The following is a 12,739-nucleotide window of genomic DNA, read 5'->3' on the forward strand; positions in this document are numbered from 1 at the left end:
TTGCAGCATGCGGGGTATTTGTTGTGCCATGTGGGCTCTTTAGTTGTGGCATGCGGACCTCTTAGTTGCGGCATGCAAACTCTTAGTTGCAGCACACATGTGGGATCTAGTTCCCTAACAAGGGTCCCCTGCATTGGGAGCACCGAGTCTTACCCACTGGACCACCAGGGAAGTCCCTGGGCAACCATTTTTAAAACTTCCATGAAAGTCAATATCTGGCTGACTTTTCTTTGATTAGTATATTCTTTCAAAAAACACAATCTGGGGATAGCTACCTCCAACTTATTACAAGTATTCACCAAATAGCAGCTCATCTGCCCAGTTATATCACCATTATTCTAGGGAAAGAATTCACCTATACCACAGATGGCCTTTTTCTGTAGAGGGCCAGACAGTAAATATTTTAGGCTTTGAGGGCCTTATCTTTGTTGTGACTATTAACTCTGATATTGTAGCAGTGTGAAAGCTGTCATTGACAATATGTAATAAATAAGGGTGATAATTTCCAATGAAACTTTATTTATGGACACCAAAATTAGAATTTTGTATATTTTTCACATATCATGAAATATCCTTCTTTTGATTTTGTTCAACCATTTAAAACCATAAAGAGCATTCATAATTCTTAGCTCATGGACTAGACAAAAACAAGCAGCAAGCAAAATCTGGTCTACCGGCCCTTAGTTTTGCTGACCCCTGATCTATACCTCTCATTTACTTTTTTTTTTTTACTTAAAAAAAAAAAAATTTATTTATTTTACTTTCGGCTGTGTTGGGTCTTTGTTGCTGTGCGCGGGCTCTCTAGTTGCAGCGAGCAGGGTTACTCCTCATTGTAGTGTGCAGGCTTCTCAATGCAGTGGCTTCTCTTGTTGTAGAGCACTGGCTCTAGGTGCATGGGCTTCAGCGATTGGGGCGTGTGGGCTCAGTAGTTGTGGCTCGTGGGGTCTAGAGCACAGGCTCAATGGTTGTGGTACACGGGCTTAGTTGCTCCGTGGCACACGGGATCTTCCCAGACCAGGGGTCGAACCTGTGTCCCCTGCATTGGCAGGCAGATTCTTAACCACTGTACCACCAGAGAAGTCCCCCTCTCATTTATTTTTTTTAAAATTTATTTTATTTATTTATTTATTTTTGGCTGCATTGGGTTTTCATTGCTGCACAAGGGCTTTCTCTACTTTCGGTGAGTGGGGGCTACTCTTTGTTGTGGTGCGCGGGCTTCTCATTGCAGTGGCTTCTCTTGTTGCGGAGCACGGGCTCTAGGCACGTGGGCTTCAGTAGTTGTGGCTTGAGGGCTCTAGAGCGCACGCTCAGCAGTTGTGGCACACGGGCTTAGTTGCTCCCCGGCATGTGGGATCTTCCCGGACCAGGGCTCAAACCCATGTCCCCTGCATTGACAGGCAGATTCTTAACCACTGCGCCACCAGGGAAGCCCTCTCATTTACTTTTATTAAACACTTCAAATTTACAAAAAAGTGTAGAGAATAATATAACAACCACTTACTTATCACACTAGCTTAAGAGATATAACATTACAAATAAAACTGAAGCTAAGTATTCCAATCCTATTTCTCTCTTCCTCTCCCCAAAGGTAACCACTACACTGAATTTGGTTTATCACTGCCATGGTATTTTTTTTGTGTGTGTGTTTTGTTTTTTGTTTTGTTTTTTTTAGTACTTTTACTTTATGTGTGCAGGTATAGCTATATAAAACATATTATGTCATTTTGAAAGTTTAAAATTTTTATGGGATTATATCATATACATATGTATATCACTTTGCAACTTAACTTTTTTAACATTACCTTTGATAATTTACCCAGGTTGATACATGTAACTAGTTCATTCATCTTAAATGGTATACAGAGGGCTTCCCTGGTGGCGCAGTGGTTGAGAGTCCGCCTGCCGATGCAGGGGACACGGGATTGTGCCCCGCTCACGGAAGATTCCACATGCCGCGGAGTGGCTGGTTCCGTGAGCCATGGCCGCTGAGCCTGCGGATCCAGAGCCTGTGTTCCGCAACGGGAGAGGCCACAACAGTGAGAGGCCCGCGTACCGCAAAAACAAAAACCACATTACTAAATGGTATACAGAATGCCAACTATGGGACATCACAATTTAGTTTTCTACTTCCTGTTCACTCAACAAATTAATTACATATTATATGGCAGGAATTGTTTTAGGTGGAAGGGCTACAACAGTGAATAAGGCAAAATTCTTCTCTCCATGGAGTTTACTCTGATAGACACTAGCACTTTCTCTTTACTGATATTACCTCTTTCCAAGTGAAGTCTCAAAAGTGACCCTAACCTAATTTTATCCAAAGCATAAAAGAAAGTGAATTTTTTTAAAAAAGCCATCAATTTTATTTAGTAAATGGAAGAGAAATCCTTTCTCCTTCGTTAAGGTTTGTTTAAAGATATTTCTTGCTAAGCTAAAAGAGATAAAAGAAAACTTCAGGAATAAATTTCACCCCAAATATCAAAATCATTAAGCTTCCGACATTTGAAAATTAGAACCCAGGGCTTCCCTGGTGGTGCAGTGATTGAGAGTCCGCCTGCCGATGCAGGGGACACGGGTTCGTGCCCCGGTCCAGGAAGATCCCACATGCCGCAGAGCGGCTGGGCCCGTGAGCCATGGCCGCTGAGCCTGCGCGCCCAGAGCCTGTGCTCCGCGACGGGAGAGGCCACAACAGTGAGAGGCCCGCGTACCGCAAAAAAAAAAAAAAAAAAAAAAAAAAAATCCGCCTGCCAATGCAGGGGACATGGGTTTGAGCCCTGGTTCAGGAAGATCCCACATGCCACGGAGCAACTAAGCCCGAGCGTCACAACTACTGAGCCTGCGCTCTAGAGCCCGTGAGCCACAACTACTGAAGCCTGTGCACCTAGAGCCCGTGCTGCACAGAGAAGCCACCGCAATGAGAAGCCCACACACCCCAATGAAGAGTAGCCCCTGCTCACTGCAACTAGAGAAAGCCCGCACGCAGCAATGAAGACCCAACACAGACAAAAATAAATAAATAAAGTAAATAAATTTATTGAAAAAAAAAATTAGAACCCCGTTCACAGTTGCCTTCATTCAAACTTACACTACAAACAGTGGTGTCAGTGTTTGGAGTACTGATGATAAGACATCTGGAGCTTTCAGTTTCTGTTCCTCTTCATTTCCCAAAACCAGTGTCAAGCAATAAGGAAGATATAGATCAGCAGTGGATCTAAATCTTTTGGTCAACAGAAGGAAATATTATAGCAATCCAAAATGTAATAGAACTGATATTAACAGGCCTAGAAGACAAGTTTTGCTCCTTGGAAATAAAATGACAGCCTTCCTGAGTAGGAATTAAACAAGACATCGTCACCAACAATAATAAATTAATGAAACAGTCTCCAATGCTCTTTTAATTCCAAAGGAGATGGTCTTTGAACACATCTCATACCCTTGAATTAGTCAAATTTCCTATCACTGCTTAAGGATGTATAAGAAAACTAAGTTTGTTTCATTTTACTGCTGCCAGTAGGCCATGAATGTGGGATAAAATAAAGAATGTATGTAGGGTCATGGTACCACCAAAGGTAACCCCCTGCTCTGGGCAAGTGAAGGCCTACTAATAAGTTCTAAGTTCACTAAACAAAATTTAAATCTACAATAAAACGAATCACCTTCACCCTAAAAGCAGAGAAATGTGATGAGGAAGAAGACAAATAACTGAACAATGAGCAGAAAACTAGCTGGAAAGGAAATGAGTCGTATAAGGCATTTGGTCTTACTTGTCTTAACATCCCCATTCCCTAGAAACCATATAACCCTGCTGATTTAGCAGTGTTGGGCTTTCTGCCTCTGCCTACTGGGAGTTTAACAAGAACTCCAGTAAGGAGTTTCCATGAGAGCAGTCAGCTGGGAACTATATACGCTCCTTATTCCTGAAGTCGTCCTGATTTTAAAAGATTGTGGTGACAAGAAATCAACTTGTCAAAACTTTTACATTTAGACTGACACTTGAGAGGTTTGAAGGACATTTCAAAAAAGTAAAATTTGCTTCTAAAATGCATACTCCTCTTCCCCAAAACTGGCTACAGTTACATGGCCAATAATCAAAATCCAAAGATATCTGCATTTAAGGAAGGAAATTCTAATAAGGTACAAAAGTGCTTTCACGGGCTTCCCTGGTGGCGCAGTGGTTGAGAATCCGCCTGCCGATGCAGGGGACACGGGTTCGTGCCCTGGTCCGGGAAGATCCCACATGCCGCGGAGCAACTAAGCCCGTGAGCCATGGCCGCTGAGCCTGTGCACCCGGAGCCTGTGCTCCGCAACGGGAGAGGCCACAACAGTGAGAGGCCCGCATACCGCAAAAAAAAAAAAAAAAAAAAAAAAAAAAAAAAAAAAGTGCTTTCAAAGGCACTACTCATCACTGTCCAGCCACACTACTTCCCTCAAATTTAGATTTAAATTGAGTTGTTTTAGAAACTCTCATAGCCTGTTGGTGTGAATATATTAAATATACATACAAATTACTGGAAGATAATTTAGTATCTAACAAAATTTTAAATGTGCATGCCCTTTGGTCTAGTAATTATATTTCTAGGAATTTTACCTACAGATATACTAAAATGTATAAAGATGTATATAAGATGTTTCACTGGAACCCTGGTTATGACAGTATTCCTACACACTGGAAACACCCTAAATGTTCCTCAGAGGGGACAGATTAAGTACAAATTAAAGTATATCCTTACAATGAAATATTGCACAGCCACTAAAACAATGACAAACATTGTGTAATACACACACACACACACACACACACACACACGAAGAGTACAGCATAATGCTCAAGAATTTGAACGTAACAGTCAAACTTCCTGATTTTGTGTCCCAGCTCTTTTCCTGACTAGGTATGTGACCTTAGGCAAATCACTTAAGCTCTCTGCGCCTCAGTTTTTTTTTTATCTGTAAAATGGGAATGATGACAGCGTCTACCTTTAGAGTATTGTGAGGATTAAACAAGTTAATTAATGTGAAGTGCTTAAAATAGTGCCTGAACACAGAAAAGCCCAGTAAATGTTACTTATTACTAAAAACATATCCAAGGGAATTCCCTGGCGGCCCAGTGGTTAGGACTTGGAGCGTTCAGTGCCTTGGGCATGGGTTCGATCCCTGATTGGGGAACTAAGATCCTGCAAGCCACACAGTGCAGCCAAAAAAAACAAAAACAAAAACAAAACAAAAACACCACATATCCAAGGTTTTAAATGGACATGGGCAAACAATTACAATGGCTAAAACTAAAACAACAGAAGTTGGGATAGACACAGATAGATGGAATAAAGAGAGGTTTTTACGCACAGGCTCAGCGGCCATGGCTCACGGGCCTAGCTGCTCCGCGGCATGTAGGATCTTCCCGGACCGGGGCACGAACCCGTGTCCCCTGCATCAGCAGGCGGACTCTCAACCACTGCGCCACCAGGGAAGCCCAAAGAGAGGTTTTGAAAATAGAATTTTCAGGATTTGGTAAGCTTAACTCACACTCAGACCCAAGGTGTAAAAGGTGCTGATATGTTGTTCCTCCTATGTTGGTTACTTAATTTATAAAGACATTGTATCTAGTATTGCAGCTATTTTAATATCTGTTTTCTCTTCTGTACTATGTATCTTCTTGAGGACTGAGGCTGTATCATTTATCTTTACATACTGTACAACACCTATGTGTATGTCTTTTACATAGTAGGTGTACAATAAACACCTAATACCTATGAATGTTCATATGAATATATGAATATTCAGGCTTTTTCAGTTCCCCACACCAGCCGATTTAAGTGGTTACAAAGTAAACAGAGCTCCATGGAAAAGAGACCCAAGTTTTCTCTTTAACTGTCATTTTCCTAAACCTAACCAGTCTAGGAGAGAGAAAACCACCTGGGGTCTATACTCCAGGAATTGGAAAAATAACCCTGTTATCGCTGATCAGAGCCTAGGATTTTCTGACATAATTTGGGATTTAGGACTACCGATGAAATTACAAAACAGACTTCATGAACTACGTAATCAGCATTCCTAAAATAAGTTTAATAACCTAGCAGTACTCAAATTATGTTTACTCAATGCTAAGAGAATAATAGCAATGAAAGTTATTAAAGAGCAAGACCTGCAGGCAATAGGAAAGGTATACAGCCATGAAGTCGAATATTCTTTCCCATTGAAGTTCTGGTATCCATGAAAAGATTTTCACCCTTAAAATTTTCATTTAAAGAATAGGTAAATTCTCTACATATAGTTTTGAAAAAAATCTCCTATATTATTAAATGAAAAAAAGCAAGACGTGGAAAACTATGCCATCTTTTGTGTAAAAAGAAAAACTAAAAATAAATTCACATTTGCTTGCATATATATAAAAAACTCTGAAATGATAGAAAAGAAAGGAATAACAATGATGGGGCTTAAAACTAAGCAGGTGAGAAACAATGATGAAAAACTTTTCACTGTGTATCTTGATTTTTTTTTTTAAATTTGAACCAAACTTTTAACAATAAATAAAATGTTCCAACCACAACAAACAAATTCATTTACAAGAACGAAAGCTATTTGGAGTAACCTTGTTTCTAATACCGTAGAGAAAAATACTGTGATCCATGGAGCTAGGTGAAATTAAAACTCTCCATGATAGGAATCAGCTGCCATATTATAGTAACAACATTCCATTCAGTTTAGTTTTATACTGTTTGGCCCAAAATAAAAAGGATGTGAACAGAAAAACCCAGTCTAAAATTCATATGGCATCTCAAGGGATCCCAAATAGCCAAAACAATCTTGAAAAAGAAGAGGAGTCAGAGGACTTACACCTCCTGACTTCAAAATTTACTACAAAGCTAGAGTAACTGAAACAGCATGGTACTGGCATAAAGACATACAGATGAATGGAACAGAACAGAGACTCCAGAAATAAAGCCTTGCATATATGGTCAAATGATTATCAACAAGGGTGTTGAGGCCATTCAATGGAGAAGGGACTGTCTTTTCAACAAATGGTGCTGGAAAAACTGGATATCCACATGCCAAAGAATAAAACTGGACCCTTACCTTAGAGCATATACAAACATTAACTCAAAATGGATCAAAGACCTAAACGTAAGAACTAAAAGTATAAAACTCTTAGAAGAAAACAGAGAAGGAAAAAGCTTCATGACGTTGGAGTTGGCAAAAATTTCTTAATACAACACAAAAAATAGGAAACAAAAGAAAAAGTAAACTGGATCTCATCAAAATTAAAAATTTGGGGGACTTCCCTGGTGGTCCAGTGGTTAAGACTCCGTGCTCCCAATGCAGGGGGCCCAGGTTCAATCCCTGGTGAGGGAACTAGATCCCGCGTGCCGCAACTAAGACCCAGTGCAGCCAAATAAACAATTTTTTTTAATTAAAAATTTTTGCACATCAAAGGACATTATCAACAGAGTAAAAAAAATAACCCACAGGGCTTCCCTGGTGGCGCAGTGGTTGAGAGTCCGCCTGCCGATGCGGGGGACGCGGGTTCGTGCCCCGGTCCGGGAAGATCCCACATGCCGCGGAGCGGCTGGGCCCGTGAGCCATGGCCGCTGAGCGTGCGCGTCCGGAGCCTGTGCTCCGCAACGGGAGAGGCCACAACAGTGAGAGGCCCGCACACCGGAAAAAAAAAAAAAAAAAAAAAACCCACAAAATGGGAGAAAACATTTGCAAATCATATATCTGATACAGGACCTACTCAACAACAACAAGAAAACAAACAACCTAATTAAAAAATGGGCAAGGCCTTGAATAGACACTTCTCCACAGAAGATATATAAATGACCAATAAGCACATAAAAAGATGCTCATGGGCTTCCCTGGTGGCGCAGTGGTTGAGAGTCCGCCTGCTGATGCAGTGGACACAGGTTCATGCCCCGGTCCGGGAAGATCCCACATGCCGTGGAGCGGCTGGGCCCGTGAGCCATGGTCGCTGAGCCTGCGTGTCCAGAGCCTGTGCTCCGCAAAGGGAGAGGCCACAACAGTGAGAGGCCCGCGTACCACAAAAAAAAAAAAAAAAAAAAAAAAAAAAAAAAAAAAAAAAAAGATGCTCAAAATCACTATTAGAGAAATGCAAATCAAAAGAATGAGATACCACTCCACAGCAATTAGGATGGCTTTTATAAAAACAAAAATTTTTTTAAAAAGAAAGAAAATAGCAAGTGTTGGTAATAAGAATGTAGAGACATTGCAATCCTCGTACATTGCTGATGGGAATGTAAACGATACAGTCACTGTAGAAAACAGTATGACAGTTCCTCAAAAAATTAAACACAGAATTGCCATATGATCCAGCAATTCCAATTCTGGGTATATACCCAAAAGAACTGAAAGCAGGGACTCAAACAGATGTCTGTACACTAATGTTCACAGCAGCATCATACACAATAGCTAAAAGGTGGAAACAACCAAAATGTCTGTTGACAGATGAACAAATAAACAAAACGTGGTAAAGTGTGTGTGTGTGTGTGTGTGTGTGTGTATATATATATATATATATATATAATGGAATATTATTCAGCCTTAAAAAGGAATGAAATTCTGACACATGCTACAACATGGATGAACCTTGAAGGCATATGCTAAAATGAAATGAGCCAGACACAAAAGGACAAATATTGTATGATTCTACTTACGTGAAATCCTTAGAGTAGTCAAATTTACAGAGACAGAAAGTAGAATAGTGGTTGCCAAGGGCTAAGGGGAGGAATAACAGGGAATTATTTTTTAATGGGTACAGAGTTACTATTTGCCAGGCAGAGAGAAGTTAAAGGTCTTACAACTAGTAAGCAGCAAAGTAGAAATTTGAACCTAGGACTTTCCAACAGCAGAGCTATACTTTTAAAAGTGACCAAAACTTATTCTAGTTTAACCAAAGAAGGAAAGATTTCAACTAATTATGTAAAAATACCCCCAAGATTAGTACCAATACTAGACTATTTTCTCATATCCAGACACCAGAATTAAATGTATGCACAACATCGAGAACGGTTGGTTCTGAAGGAGAACAAGAGAGAGTGCAAAGTTTTTCAGAATAACCAGCAAAACCTAATGCGACACTCTAGGCAACACATGAAAGATGTGCTAAGCAGCCCCAGTAACAACAAAATTAAAATGACCACTTTTAAAGGCTTCTTCAGATAATTCTTAAAGCTATAAAACAATGAGTAAAAATCTCACTGTTCTCCTCCAATACACCTCTGCACCATAAAAGTGCCCCTTATACAGTCATCCTCACACTCTCAACCAAACTGAATCTAGAAGACAGCAAAGAAGTCACACATAACTAGAGACACTTCTAAGTTTTTTTTGATACAACTTTATCATATTGTATTTTACTCCCTCCTGTGAATATTATCAGGTATTCAGCCAGCCAGAATAGAAGGTTTAATCTGGAAATAGAAACTGCTCAGATTCTAACCTTGGTTATACTCTTCTGTGACATCTACCACTCTGTCTTTGACAAAACTGGGAACCTACAATTTAATACCAGATATATATCAAGGCTTCGGTAGTATGAATGCAACAGTCAAAACAGTTCATTACAGATGGTACCCCTTCATGTATAATAAGTCATTAAATCTCAAAAAAGAAATTTTTACACCACTATTTAAGCTAGAGACATCTTATTCCCTTGAACCCTTGAACCCTCAAGGCTTGAACCTTGAGGCTTTTGAAAGGCCTTGAACCCTCAAGGCTTTTCAAAGTTGCACTTGCTATTTTTAAGTCGTTTCTGTCCACTGCAAGCACAGCTTTCCAGTCAACCATACTCCTTGAAAGCTTTCAGTTCAATATTAATGCATTATATACAACTCAACTGGGAAATAGCAGCTCTCCAAGCAGAAGATAAAGAGTTAAAAATGCAGGCTAGGCTTCCCTGGTGGCGCAGTGGTTGAGAATCCGCCTGCCGATGCAGGAGACACGGGTTCGTGCCCTGGTCCGGGAAGATCCCACATGCCGCGGAGCAACTAAGCCCGTGAGCCATGGCCGCTAGGCCTGCGTGTCCGGAGCCTGTGCTCCGCAAAGGGAGAGGCCACAACAGTGAGAGGCCCGCATACCGCAAAAAAAAAAAAAAAAAAAAAAAAAAAAAAAATGCAGGCTAATGAAAACTTAAGACTGAATCCTAGTGCAATAAGAGACCCATATTTGGGGCTTCCCTGGTGGCGCAGTGGTTCAGAATCTGCCTGCCAATGCAGGGGACACGGGTTGGAGACCTGGTCCGGGAAGATCCCACAAGCCGCAGAGCAACTAAGCCCGTGTGCCACAACTACTGAGCCTGCGCTCTAGAGCCCGCAAGCCACAGCTACTGAAGCCCGCATGCCTAGAGCCCGTGCTCCGCAACGAGAGAAGCCACTGAAACGAGAAGCCCGCACACTGCAACGATGAGTAGCCTCCACTCGCTGTAACTAGAGAAAGCCCGCATGCTGCAACAAAGACCCAACGCAGCCAAAATTAATAAATAAATAGGGCTTCCCTGGTGGCGCAGTGGTTGAGTTCGCCTGCCAATGCAGGAGACACGGGTTCGTGCCCCGGTCCGGGAGGATCCCACATGCCGCGGAGAGGCTGGGCCCGTGAGCCATGGCCGCTGAGCCTGCGCATCTGGAGCCTGTGCTCCGCAATGGGAGAGGCCACAACGGTGAGAGGCCCGCGTACCGCAAAAAGAAAAAAATAATAAATAAATAAAATTTATATATTAGAAAAAGAGAGACCCATAGTTTCCATTCACTTAGCAGAAAATATCTGGATTTAATATACACTTAAGAAAGCAAAACTTTCAAATTCACAATGCACTCAGACAAGGAACTCAGCAAGCATTCTTTACTAACTGAATTATAAAATGAGAAAAGAGCATTAGAGTAACATAATAATTATTCATGGACACTACTACATGAGAAGAGTGTCATGCTACTCACATCAGATTTCCATAGAATCTAATATAGGGTCTTCTAGCCAACCTGTCCAGGGCAGTAATACACATGACCAACTGCTTCAATCCATTTGATAGCAACAATCAATCTAGCCATATAAATGTTAAAGAGTGGTTAGAAAAGTACCCCTCCCTCCAAAATATGTTATCCTCTTGGGGAAATATTTTCAACATTTTTCACTGGTAGCGCAACCTATTTAGTGGGGAACACCACTCAGGTAACCTTTACGCCTTTAAACAACATAGGACAAATTTCTCAAAGTTTTGTTTTAATTTCAAGACTAATGTATCATCTTTAAAGGACTGAAAAAAATCAAAGGTATTGTTCCTTCTTGCCTCTGATCCCCAGGTCTGTCTGCATGACTCACAGAAAAGAAAGAACGGGGGGCTTTACAGATTTCTTCGTGTGATACTACCTTCTTTACAGAAAGGAAGGGTTTCTTGCTCCTGGCTCAAGGGATTCTGCTCACTCACAAAGCTGAAACCTTACTCTCCTGCTTCCTAGAACGTTAGATGAAAGAAGGTGGGGGAAGCAGCTCAGTAACAGTTATCCTCCTGAGAACTCATTGAAGGTGAGGGCCAAGCTGTATGAGCTGTGCCATTTGCCTTAGAAGATTCATAAGGAAAAAAACTGCAGCCTCCAAACCAGTGAAGTTTCTAAAATATATCTAGTCTAATGCCACCATACTAGTTCTCTGAAAAACCAGCACACAAAAGCAGTCAATTCCCTCATTCAAGAGTGACAACCCTTAAAAAACAACAACAACCCATGAAGAACTACAGGGAAGCAGAATATCAAGGTGCAGTAATGTCTTCTAGAAGAGATGCTCTTTCATGGTCAAATAATTTCCAGAAGCTTTGCATCCTTTAGCCACTCTTTCACCACTCCTAATACACAATGTATATTTAGACACATAAGGCTCTGGGATATTATGTTGTAAAGAAATCTGCCTTAACTTAACGGAGAATTTTTCAAAACCCTATTTGACCACATTATGTTTTCATATAAGACCTACTAGTATTGAGGAAAACTATCTTTCTTTTGTTTGTTTTGTTTTTGTAAAGGCAAAACAAAACTATGAGAAGCGTTAGGAGAATGGTTAAGATCACAACTTTTGGAGTCAGGCAGAGTTGTTCAAATACTGGATTCACCACTTTTATTAATTTTTGAGATTCTAGCAAAATGACAACCTCCCTGGGAATTGAGTTTTCTCATCTGTAAAATGATCATAATATCTCCCTCACAGAGTTACTGTAAGAATTTAAATAGCATAAAGCCTAACACAAAGAAAGTGCTCAACAAATGAGTTTATATTTACATTTTAAAAATTCCCTTCAGGGACTTCCCTGGTGGCGCAGTGGTTAAGAATCTGCCTGTCAATGCAGGGGACATGGGTTTGAGCCCTGGTCCAGGAAGATCTCACATGCCACGGAGCAACTAAGCCCATGAGCCACAACTACTGAGCCCATGTGCCACAACTACTGAAGCCAGAACACCTAGGGCCCGTGCTCTGCAACAAGAGAAGCCACCGCAATGAGAAGCCCGTGCACTGTAATGAACAGTAGTAGCCCCCGCTCACTGTAACCAGAGAAAGCCCCCGTGCAACAAACACCCAACGCAACCAAAAATAAATTAAATAAATTAAGTAAATAATAATAATTCCCTTCAAGTTCCAAAAGTTGAAAAAATGCAATTTTTTTAAATCTGAGGGAAAAATTACAGAATCCATGACTGAAATACTCCCTGAGAAGTGTAATTTCTCAGGATTTTGCAAACTTTTT

The 12,739-nt window shown here is 40.9% G+C and overlaps 1 protein-coding gene across 4 annotated transcripts in view; it reads right to left on the reverse strand.

Moving 5' to 3' along the window:
• GATAD2B (GATA zinc finger domain containing 2B) overlaps nt 1-12,739 on the reverse strand; it is a 78,619-nt gene that overhangs the window by 58,449 nt on the left and 7,431 nt on the right. Inside the window, exon 2 of one of the 4 annotated variants that reach the window (XM_059072267.2) lies at nt 8,667-8,727. The exons of the other annotated variants lie outside the window; for them this stretch is intronic. The gene's annotated coding sequence lies outside the window, so the exon portion shown is untranslated. The remainder of the gene's footprint in view (nt 1-8,666; nt 8,728-12,739) is intronic. 4 annotated transcript variants of the gene reach the window in all.

This window comes from Kogia breviceps, chromosome 1, assembly GCF_026419965.1.
Source record: "Kogia breviceps isolate mKogBre1 chromosome 1, mKogBre1 haplotype 1, whole genome shotgun sequence".
NCBI classification, from domain to species: domain Eukaryota; kingdom Metazoa; phylum Chordata; class Mammalia; order Artiodactyla; family Physeteridae; genus Kogia; species Kogia breviceps.